The 11925-nt window shown below is 47.1% G+C and overlaps 1 protein-coding gene across 6 annotated transcripts in view; it reads left to right on the top strand.

The window, feature by feature from the left end:
• The first annotated feature begins 3875 nt into the window (after positions 1-3875).
• Positions 3876-11925, top strand: part of SLC37A3 (solute carrier family 37 member 3) — an 86645-nt gene continuing 78595 nt past the window's right edge. For 5 of the 6 annotated variants that reach the window (XR_009209577.1, XM_058427230.1, XM_058427222.1 and 2 more), the window contains exon 1: positions 3894-3990. The gene's annotated coding sequence lies outside the window, so the exon portion shown is untranslated. Of the gene's footprint in view, positions 3991-11925 lie in introns of all 6 variants that reach the window. The other variant, XM_032761925.2, reaches the window with a different exon arrangement.

The raw sequence follows: 11925 nt of genomic DNA, 5'->3' as shown, positions 1-11925 counted from the left end.
ACACTGTGGGCTGAGACCTATAAATGAGTCACGAAATCAATCTTTGCGGGTTGCAACCAGCATTTTCACAAGAAGGGATTAGGAAACAACTTCAGAATGTATCTTGTGTAGTAACAGTGACTACTGTTTTGCAAAAGGTTTGGGTCAGTTGTACACGTGCATATTGTACAGGGTGATGTAAAAAAAATGTTTTTTTTGAGACAGGGTCTTGCTCGGTCTCCCAGGCTGAAGTGCAGTGGCACCATCATGGCTCACTGCAGCCTCAACCTCCTGGGCTCAAGCAATCTTCCTGCCTCAGCCTCCTGTATATCTGGGACTACAGGTGTGCACCATCATGCCCAGCTATTTATTTCATTTTTCTGTAGAGCCAGGGCCTCACTTTGTTACCCAGACTGGTCTCGAACTCCTGGGATCAAGCAATCCTCCCACGTCAGCCTCCCAAGGTGCTGCGATAACAGGCGTGGGCCACCGTGCCCAGCCTGAAATGTCTTTTTTACTGTAGGCTGGGGTCTGCAACTTTTGAGAAGCACTGAAATACAGGGCGATTTATTCACTGTCCAAGGACATTACTTCTACGATGTCTTCAGATAAACTTGAAAATATTTGTCTTACCCAAAATTCCAGTTACATATCCATTTTCAGGATACTCTCTTCTGGGTGAGATAAACTCAACACTGGCAGGTATAGCAAGAAAACAAAAGACTCTGCCAAATATTGCTGCAGGGTGAGAACCACCAGCACAATATGGAAATCCAGTGTAGGTAAAGATTCGCCCCAAATGTGTGATCAGAAATAAAACCTGTTAGGTGTTAATGTCACGAAGTTAAGTGTCCAAATGTTGTCTTTCTTCTGGTAATGGTTACTTTTTTTTTTTTGAGATAAGGTTTAGCTTTTGTCACTCAGGCTGGAGTGCAATGGTGCGATCTTGGCTCACTGCAACCTCCACCTCCCGGGTTCAAGCAATTCTCCTGCCTCAGCCTCCCGAGTAGTTGGGATTACAGGCACCTGCCACCACGTCCAGCTAATTTTTGTATTTTTAGTAGAGACGGGGTTTCACTGTGTTGGCCAGGCTAGTCTGGAACTCCTGACCTCAGGTGATCCACCTGCCTCGGCCTTCCAAAGTGCTGGGATTATAGGGGTGAGCCACTGCACCTGGGGTGGTTACTGTTAAAAAAAAAAAAAAGTCACCTGACTCAGACCCACTGAGCACTTGGAGAACATCTACAGGTAGAAAACAAATGTTACAAATATTTAAATATCCTGATGGTTTTGGAAGTCAAGGGGAGAGAGATCTTGCCTCTATCTACCACCCCACCCTCTCCACCAAGGTCACTGTAAATACAAAGAGCATAGCTTGGGCTACAGGAAAGAAGGCATTCATATGTATAAATGTGTGTGTATATATACACTTTTTTTTATTTTTTAAGAGATTGGGTCTCCCTCTGCCACCCAGGCTGGAGCGCAGTGGTACGATCATAGCTCACTGCAGCCTCCAAAGGTGGGGCTGAAGTGATCCTCCTGCCTCAACCTCCCTAGTAGCTGGGATTACAGGTATACACCACCATGTGGCTAAGAAGGCATTCTAGCCCTGAGTGGTGGTGACACAGGTTATATATTTGATTGTATACACACACACATATATATGTATACACCCATATGTAAATATAACACAAAAAAGTATGTATTTCACTCTATGTATATATATTTACCATTTTAACCATTTTTAAGTGTACAATTCAATGGCATTAAATACATTGTTGTGCAACCAACATCACCATCCATCTCCAGGACTTTTTTGTCATCCCAAAGGGAAACTCCATAGCCATTAAACAACAATTTCTCATTTCCCCTTCCCTCCAGCCATGGGCAACCACCATGCTACTTTCTGACTCTATGAATTTGACTATTCTGGCTACCTCATGTAAGTGGAATTGTACTGTACTGGTCCTTTTATGTCTGTCTTATTTCACTTAGCATAATGTTTTTTAAGGTTCATCTATGTTGTAGTGTGTGTCAGAATTTGCTTCCTTTTTTAGGCTGAAAAATAAACGATTCACAATATATTTTTTAAAATAAAAGTAACATATTTGGCTCATTTATTTTTGCTCACCCTGACATCATATTTTTCCTTGGATGCCTAGAGACAAAACTACCACTGTATAAGGGCTAGAAACAAAACTGCCACTGTATAAGGGCAAATAAAAATGAAAAATAACAGGCTTAATTCCTCTGCTGAAAATAAAGAGACTTCTCAGCCTTCTCTCTTTTCCTTCAAAATTTCTTTCTCTGTCCTTTTCAAGTGTATACAAATCTTTATAACGGGGAAATGAGCCTCTTGCCAGTATCACAACTCAGAAATGTATCCTCAAGGACTTGGGGGTCATCTTTTTGAAATGCAGACGTGGAGTTAGTGCCTATATCTCCCAGTTCCTACAGGAGGGTAAGAGACTAACTTATTGGGCATGGGCGCCTTGCTCCAATTTGTAAAACTACCTCCTGCTATAAAGATATGCGAAGTTTGGCCAGGCACGGTGGCTCACACCTGTAATCCCAGAACTTTGGGAGGCCGAGGCGGGCAGATCACGAGGTCAGGAGATCGAGACCATCCTGGCTAACACGGTGAAATCCCGTCTCTACTAAAAATACAAAAAAATTAGCCGGGCGCGGTGGCGGGCGCCTGTAGTCGCAGCTATTCGGGAGGCTGAGGCAGGAGAATCCCTTGAACCCGGGAGGCGGAGCTTGCAGTGAGCTGAGATCACGCCACACGGCACTCCAGCCTGGGTGACAGAGCAAGACTCCGTCTCAAAAACAAAAAGCAAATAAACAAACAAAAAGATATGCGAAGTTTGAAAAACGAACAACAACAACAACAAAAAGTTATGCGAAGTTTGTTTTGCTTCTGGATAAAGCCAACATGAGTGGTCTCCCCAATTACTGCTATTAAGTAAGGAGGAACTATGTTTGACAAAAGGTGTTGTCAAGTTCTGTTATTTGAAGACTAGTGATTGTTTATCTTGAGAACAGGTATGTAATGGTTGTCGTGGAGATTTTCTGGGTTAAGAAATTTTTTTTTCCTTAAAATTCGAGCAAGTGTCTGTATTTTTTCCCTTTATTTAAGAAACGGCGGCGGTGGTGGTGGTGGGGGGGGGGGGCTTCTCACTATCTTGCCCAGGTTGGTCTCAAACTCTTGTTCTCAAATGATGCTCCTATTTCGGCCTCCCAAAGTGTTAGGATTACAGGTGTGAGCCACTTGTGTCGGATTTTTTTTTTTGAAGGCAGGGTCTCGTTCTGTTGCCCAGGCTGGTGCAGTGGAGCGATCACAGCTGCCAGCCTCAAACTTTTGGGCTCAAGCGATCCTCGCACCTCGGTCGCCCCAGTAGCAGAGACCACAGGCACATGCCACTACTCCTGGCTAATTTTAAAATTTCTTGTGGAGATGGGGTCTGGCTACGTTGCTAAGGCTGGTCTTGAACCACTGGGTTCATGTGATCCTCCCTTCTCGACCCCCTAAAGTGTTGGATTACAGGCGTGAGCCCACTGCCCGGCCTGCATTTAATTAGACACCTAAAATTTAGGCCGCTCAGTAGCACACTTAGCAGCATGTTACTTTTTATAAAAACAAAGACCAAATACCGCTTTTTTGAAAAAAAAAAAACAAAAAAAAATTAAGTATGCACCAGTTCTCCCCATATCATTTCTTCTCTCTACCTCTCGTCTTTTGCAGCTAACATTACTGGCCAGGTCCGTAGCAGCAGAGTTCTCTGGGATCCCCGCCTCCGCCCTCCTCGCCCTCCTCCGCGCCGGCAGGTGAGGCCGCGCCGCGGGACTACAACTCCCAGCGTGCCCCGCGACGTGAGGGTCACGTGGGCGTCCGGAAACCCTAGCCACAGCGCCAGAGGTGAGCTGGCGGCGGGGTAGGCGGGCAGAGGAGCCAAGCTGACCCGGCGAGCGGAGCCGGGGCTGGAGAGCGGCGACTACTGCGGATTTCGGGTGCGTGAGCCGTGATGCGTGGGGCCGAAGACCTGCTGGGGCGGGGGCGGGTCCAATCCCAGGGGCTTCCCGGGTCGGGAGGGCGGTGGGGAGATGTAGGTGGCGGCCCCCCTTGGGTGGGGCGCCCGGGCAGGGTTGGCCGCTCGCCCCCTCCTTCTCCTCCCTGGGCCCGGGCCTGGGGTCCCGGCGGTCACGGGGAGGCTGCGATGGGGAGGATGGGGAGGAGAAGGACCCCCGGGGGACCCTGCGGCCCGGCCTCGATCCATGCGGCGGCGGCTTTTGTGCTCCTCGCCCGCCTGTCCTCCAGCCGTGGGTCTGGGAGATTCTGACCTGATCAGAAAAGGGCTTGTCGTTCGGACCAGGGGAGAGGGGATGCTTTTCAAGTAGGTGGGGAAGGAAGCTCTTTGGAAAGGATGTATAGAGGTCGGAGAAGAAGCGTGGTCTCAGTGGAGTGACTGGTTTTGTTTTCTGGTAACTAGCATGAACTCAATCAAGGAATTTAGTCAAATTATTCGTCATTCCCTCCTTATTCTTCTTCGCAGGGTGTGTTCTGTTTATTCTCAGTTTTGACAGGAGATAATGGGAATGTGTCCCGGGAGTTTTTAGTGTTTTCTTGAAATGTAAGATGGTAGGCTATCTCGTGGTAACTCTTACTGAAAAGTTTATAGGGAGGAGTGGTTCCTGGGGTGAGCAAAATCATTCAGTTGTTATCTTTTTGTCCACCGGTTTATTTCTACCTTTACACAAATTTATACATACATAAATATATATAATAGTTGTTGAAGGGAATGTCTTCAGTGCTTTGGTGCTTAAATGATTCCTTTTCAGTTTGTTTGATGTTTCTTGGATACTAGGCTGTATACTAAGAACTCCATATAAATTATCTCGTTTAATTAATACATGAGGAAATTGAGCTTCGGGTCGGGCGCGGTGTCTCATGCCTGTAATCCCAGCACTTTGGGAGGCCGAGGCCTGTGGATCCCTTGAGGTCACGAGTTCAAGATCAGCCTGGCCAGCATGGTGAAACCCCGTCTCTACTAAAAATACAAAAATTAGCTGGGCGTGGTGGCGCATGCCTGTAATCCCACCTACTCGGGAGGCTGAGGCAGGAGAATTGCATGAACCTGGGAGGCGGAGGTAGCAGTGAGCTGAGATCACACCACTGCACTCCAGCCTGGACGACAGAGCTAGACTCTGTCTTTTTTTTTTGATACTGAGTTTTTGCTCTTGTCGCCCAGGCTGGAGTGCAGTGGCACTATCTCGGCTCACTGCAACCTCCGCCTCCCGGGTTCAAGTGATTCTCCTGCCTCAGCCTCCCAAGTAGCTGGGACTACAGGCGCCCGCCACCACGGCGCCGGGCTAATTTTTGTATTTTTAGTAGAGATGGGGTTTCACCATATTGGCCATGATGGTCTGGATCTCCTGACCTCGTGGTCCGCCTGCCTCGGCCTCCCAAAGCGCTGGAATTACAGGCGTGAGCCACTGTGCCCGGCCTCAGACTCTGTGGAAAAAAAAAAAAAAAAAAAAGAAATTGAGATTCAGAGAAGCTATTTAAGTGGAGGGTCTTAGAGTCCATACCTGGCTTGTCTCTTGAATGACACCATTCTTCTATTAGTCTTTGATTTGCAGTCTCTGCCTAAGAAGGTGACCCGGAAACAACACTTTTATAAAAGTTAAGTCAACAGTGTCTTGCTGCTTTCTACCTGTCAGGATCAATTGCCTTGTTCATTGTTTGAGGTTCTGATTTGTGCTCTCTTCATCAGTGTTAATGTCATGTCACTGCAGTGACCATTAACTTGATTATAAATCCTTTGTGTAAAAGAGGGAAAGATTTTTATCTTGAAAACTAGTTGTCTTTGGAACATGTCCAAAAACAGGGAGGAAGAATGTGGTTTTGGAAACCCTGGAATAAAATGAGAGATATTTACAGATAAATGCCAAGTATTTTATGCCTGTGGTAATGAGATAATTTAAGAAGAGAGAAAAATTACAGGAAGACAGATGAATTATGAATAAAAAGGATTTATGAGGTACAAGTAAATGGGTTCATATGAGATAATGTGGGATAAAAAAGATACTTGTGGCTGGGTACAGTGGCTCATGCCCATAATCCTAGGGCTTTGGGAGGCTAAGGCAGGAGGATCTATCTCTTAAGGCCAGGAATTCAAGACCAGACTGGTTAACATAGCAAGACCCTGTCTCTACAAAAACTAAGAAAATTAGCCAGGTGTGATGGTGCCCACCTGTAGTCCCAGCAACTTTGGAGGCTGAGGCAGGAGGATCACTTAAACCTAGGTAGGAGATTGAGGCTGCAGTGAACTATGATCACGCCACTGCACTCCAGCCTGGGTAACAGAGTAAGACCCTATCTCTGAAAAAAAAAAAGATAGTTGTATGAGTGTGAGCATTGAGATGCTAAACTGCAACATACACAATACTGTAAAAATGGCGAACTCAACTATCCATTTAATAATTTCCCACATTCTTCTTTACACTTTGAATACACATAATCTTTTTACTGTGCAGACATAAAAACTGAAGTCTGGGAGGTGAGTAATTGCCCATCTAATGCCCCTCTCCTTTGAGTGTGTAAGAGAACCGCTCTTACCAGTAAGATGTTTTTTTCCGCCTCCTTGGTATATACCTCTGAATTTAGGTGTGCTAGTTCTTTTATTTATTTATTTATTATTTATTTATTTATTTATTTATTTATTATTTGAGATGGAGTCTTGCTCTGTTGCCCAGGTTGGAGAGCAGTAGGGGGATCTCGATTCACTGCAACCTCTGCCTCCTGGGTTCAAACAATTCTCCTGTTTCAGCCCCCGAGTAGCTGGGATTACAGGCACCCACCACCACACCTGGCCAATTTTTGTGTTTTTAGTAGAGACAGGGTTTTGCCATATTCGCCAGGGTGGTCTAGAACTCCTGACCTCAAGTGATCCACCTGCCTCAGCCTCCCAAAGTGCTGGGATTACAGGCGTGAGCCACCGCACCCAGCCTATTTTTATTTTTTTATAGCTCTTTCTTTTTTTTTTTTTTTTTAAATTTGAGACAGAGTCTCACTCTGTCACCCCAGGCTGGAGTGCAGTGGCACCATCTCAGCTCACTGCAGCCTCTGCCTCCCAGATTCAAGCAATTCTCTGCCTCAGCCTCCCGAGTAGCTGGGATTATAGGCACCTGCCACCACGCCTGGCTAATTTTTATATTTTTAGTAGAGACGGGGTTTCACCATCTTGGCCAGGCTGGTCTTGAACTCCTGACCTTGTGATCCACCCACTTTGGCCTCCCAAAGTGCTGAGATTACAGGCGTGAGCCACCGTGCCCGGCTTTATAGCTCTTTTTTAATGCATGAAGGGTGTGATAGTTCTAACTACTGTATTTTACCCAGCTTGGAGTATTTTCTATTTTAATCTTTAACATAGGATCTAGAATTAGGTCTGAGTTGGAATGTGCACTCCATCGCTTGAGAGAGATTGCTTTCTTTTTTAAAAAATTTTTGAGGGCTGGGCACGGTGGCTCACACCTGTAATCCCAGCACTTTGGGAGGCTGAGGCGGGCAGATCACGAGGTCAGGAGTTCAAGACCAGCCTTGCCAATATGGTGAAACCCTGTCTCTACTAAAAATACAAAAATTAGCTGGATGTGGTGGTGCATGCCTGTAGTCCCAGCTACTCAGGAGGCTGAGGCAGAAGAATTGCTTGAACCTGGGAGGCAGACGTTGCAGTGAGCCAAGATCGCGCCACTGCACTCCCGCCTGGGTGACAGCGAGACCCTGTCTCCAAAAAAAAATTTTTTTTTTTTTTTGAGATGGAGTCTCGCTCTGTAGCCCAGGCGGGAGTGCAGTGGTGCAGTCATGGCTCACTGCTGCCTCAGCCTCCCAGGCTCGAGTGATCCTCCCACCTCAGCCTCCCAAGTAGATGGGGCCACAGGTGTCCACCACCACGACTAGCTAATTTTTGTATTTTTTGTAGAGATGGGGTCTCCCTATGTTGCCAAGGTTGGTCTTAAACTCCTGAGCTTAAGTGATCCTCCCACCTTGGCCTCCCAAAGTACTGGGATTATAGGCATGAGCCACTGGACCAGACCTAGAAATTACTTTCTAATATCTGTTTTCTCATCTGTAAAACATTGAGAGAACTAAATGCAGTAATGCATGGTAGGTACCTAGCATGGTGCCCAGTACTTTGTAAGCATTCATTGTTCTGCCGTCAGTCAACCAATTCATTGATTCAAAAAAAACTTTTTTTTTTGATATGGGGTCTCACTCTGTTGCCCAGACAGGAGCGCAATGGTGCAACCTTGGCTCACTTCAGTCTCCACCTACCGGCTTCGAGCGATCCTCCCGCCTCTGCCTGTCGAGTAGCTGGGACTATAGGTGTGCACCACCATGCCCTGCTAATTTTTGTATGTTTTTGTAGAGACAGAGTTTCACCATATTGCTCAGGCTGGTCCCAAACTCGTGGGCTCAAGCCATCTGTCTGCCTTGGCCTCCCAAAGTGTTGAGATTACAAGTGTGAGCCATCGTGCCCGGCCCAAAAAATCTTTATTGATCATTCTCAGTGCTCTGCTGGGTCCTGTGGATGTAGCTGTGGGACTCAGGACAGAGAGAGCCACTGCTTTTATGGAGCTTACAGATGAACAGTAGACATGGAAACAGTTAAACCAGATAATTGGGAGAGATGCTCTGAAGGAAGGAAATGGCAAAAGAGATGAGAGAGGTAGTAGCCAGGGGAGACCATTTTAGATAGTGTGATCAGGGAGCTCCCTCTAGGGGGTGACATTTCATTGACTAGCCAAGAAAAGGAAGGAGCAAGCCATTTGCCAAGAAGCAGGACAAAAGCACTTCTCTTGTGGAACAACAAACACAAAGCCCGAAGCAAGAGGAGGCCTGATGGGTTCAGGGACAGGAGAGTGATTTGGTGTGGGGAGATGGTGGTGGTGAGGGTGGGAGGTAGGTGGGCACAGTAGAAAGGAGACAGGCTAGATCCTCACCAGGCGGCCTGGCAAAGGATGGGGAACCACCCAGCTGCTCAGTGGGGGACTGGTTAAATATCTAAAGATTCATTCATGTCAGGGAGGACGGTGCACGTGTTCAGCTCTGCGGGTGCTGATATGGATGGACCTCCAGCCTCTGGTAAGTGAAGAAAATGCACAACAGATAGTGTGTGCTGTGTGCTTGCATGTGTGATCTTGGGGGCTCTGCCTGGTATGTGTGCAGAGGCACAGATTGTGCCCCTGAAGGAAAGAAAGAAGATGTGAAAGAAACTGGTTAGGAGATCAGGGTGGACTGAGTACACAGGAGGGAGTTGTATCCTTTGAGTTTTTTTGGCGGGGGGGGATGGAGTCTTGCTCTGTCACCCAGGCTGGAGTACAGTGGCGCAATCTCAGCTCACTGCAACCTCCACCTCCTGGGTTCAAGCGATTCTTCTGCTTCAGCCTCCTGAGTAGCTGGGATTACAGGCGCATGCCACTGCTTCCGGATAATTTTTGTATTTTTAGTAGAGACATAGTTTCCCCATGTTGGCCCGGCTGGTCTCAAACTCCTGACCTCAGGTAATCTGCCCACCTCAGCCTCCTAAAGTGCTGAGATTATAGGCGTGAGCCACTGCACCCAGCCATATCTTTTGAGTTTTATACCTTAGGCATATAATACCAGTTGAAAAGTAATGAAATAAAACAAAACCCAACCTCTGCAGTTTAGATATTGGCTCAGGCAGGCTCCTCCTCCATCTGTACAAACCCATCGGTCAGCCCTGTCCCTCCCCAGCCCTAAGTGTCCTATTTACCTGCAGAGGTTAGACAGGCTTTGAAGGCTGTGGCAAAGAATCTGTGTTTTTATCTCAGTCTTGGGAAGGCAGTAAAGGGTTTTAAGCAGAAGCTGTTGAGGTAGGCAGGTGGGAGATGCTGCTGGTGGTTTATCTTAGGGCGGTGGCAGTGAGGATGGAGAGAAGAGGGTGGCAGTGAAGAGGACCAGAACCAAGAGGCTGGGGAGTGAGCTTATCCATCTGGAGGTTGGGATTTGGGATATATTTTGGAGGTGAAAAGGACTGGATTTAGTAACGGGTTGGATGTAGAAGTTAAGGGAAAAGAAGTAAAGGCTACCTCATAGTTACCTTGGTTGACTGTAAGGAATAGCAGTACCTTTGCTGAGATGGGGAATACCAAGGGATGTCGCAGGTGATTAGTGACTATCTGGGCTGGTGAAGGTTACACGGATGCCTTTCAGTGTCACTGGAGTATAGCTCCAGCCAGGACCTTCAGTTATCTTCCTGCTTAGATGCCGTCCACCGAGGGTTCCAAGTTGGGAAAGAGAAACGGAGGGGAGAGGGTTCTCCATAAGGAGAGTTTCCCATACAGGCCACCAAAATGTTGCAGGTGATCAGTGACTATCTGGGCTGGTGGTGTAGGCGGTGAGAAGAATTTACCAAGACAGTTATAGGTATAGAAGGGCAGATTTATTAGAGAAGGTATGAGAGTATGTTTGCAAGGAAGCAACAGGAAGGTCAGCAAGAGAGGAGCTGACTGCAAGGAGATAAAGGCTTGCTGGAGATTTTATAGGATGGTGCTGTGTGCTGAAGAGGGCTTTGTGCAGTACAGATAACGATAAGGTTGCAGTGAACTAACTTGTATTTTTCTATCAGCTGAGTGTCTGCTGATTACTGGGTGCAGGAAGATTGTGAGAAAGGCAGACTTACAGTTTATCTGCTTATTCTTTTTGGTTTTCCATGATCCCACAGCCTGACTCCTTTTTCTCTAATTAGAACTCCACAGGGGAGGGATAGATTTGGAGGGAGAAATGAAGAGTTGTGTTTTATCTTACTGTTTATTTTTTTGAAATGGAGTCTCACTCTGTCACCCAGACTGGAGTGCAGTGGTCTGATCTCGGCTCACTGCAACCTCTGCCTCCCGGATTCAAGTGATTCTCCTGCCTCAGCCTCCTGAGTAGCTGGGATTACAAGGCGCATGCCGCCATGATGGCTCATTTCTGTATTTTTAGTAGAGATGGAGTTTCACTATGTTGGCCAGGCTGGCCTCGAGCTCCTGATCTCAAGTGATCTTCCTGCCTTGGCCTCCCAAAGTGCTGGGATTACAGGCGTGAGCCACTGTGCCTGGCCTGAGAGTTCTGTTTCAGATTTTGGAGGGATATTAATTGGTCATTTGGATCCTGGAGGGTCTAAGTTAGAGCCATGAATCTGGGAATTGTTGACATAAAGGTATGATACCAGAGGAAGGAGGCGAGAACGATGTTGGAAGTTTAAAAAGAGAAGTGTGAAATCGCTGTCACAGGTTGAGAAAGCAAAATTACTGGGAAGTGTAGTAGGCTTGCTGGGCAGTGTTGCATGCTCTTTGAGGTTTGTGGTTTTGAATCTAAAAAGTGAAATCAGCCTGCTTGAGTGATTTTTCTGTGGCAAAACTCAGCTGCTTTGGTGCAGGGAAGGAGAAGGACGGAGACAAGGAAGGGCACTGTAGATTCTAAGTTGGTAAGGCAGGAAATGAGGACAGGAGGGGGATGGATAAGGGAAAAATGAGGCTACTGAATTGGGAGCCTTGTTGAGGTCAAATGACTGTTGAGGTGTGGTATATTCAGGTAAGTGATCTGCAAGGAAAGGAAGTAGGAGGTTTGAAATCTGGCTACCAGGCTTCAGCCTTGTGTGGGTTTTTATTGGGGGATGGAGGAGAAGGGTGGTGGTGAAGAGAACCGGAACTGAGAGGCCCGGGAGGGAGCTTATCCACCTGGCGGTGGGGATGGAGCTTGGGTGACCATGGCACGGGAGTGCGGGGGGATCAGTCCCTGACATCTATGGGGAACCGCAGGCTATAGAGCCCCAAGGTGTGAGTTTCAAAGAAGCTGGGGTCTTGGCAGGAAGACAGCGGTCCAGAAACAACCTCGGGGAACAAAGAGAACATGGACTCCTTGTGTCCTTGAGGCATATA

The sequence above is a fragment of the Hylobates moloch genome, unplaced genomic scaffold (genome assembly GCF_009828535.3).
Source record: "Hylobates moloch isolate HMO894 unplaced genomic scaffold, HMol_V3 SCAFFOLD_1, whole genome shotgun sequence".
Taxonomy (NCBI): Eukaryota; Metazoa; Chordata; class Mammalia; order Primates; family Hylobatidae; genus Hylobates; species Hylobates moloch.
The sequence above is the reverse complement of the archived record's forward strand: the minus strand, read 5'-3'. Positions and strand labels throughout refer to the sequence as shown.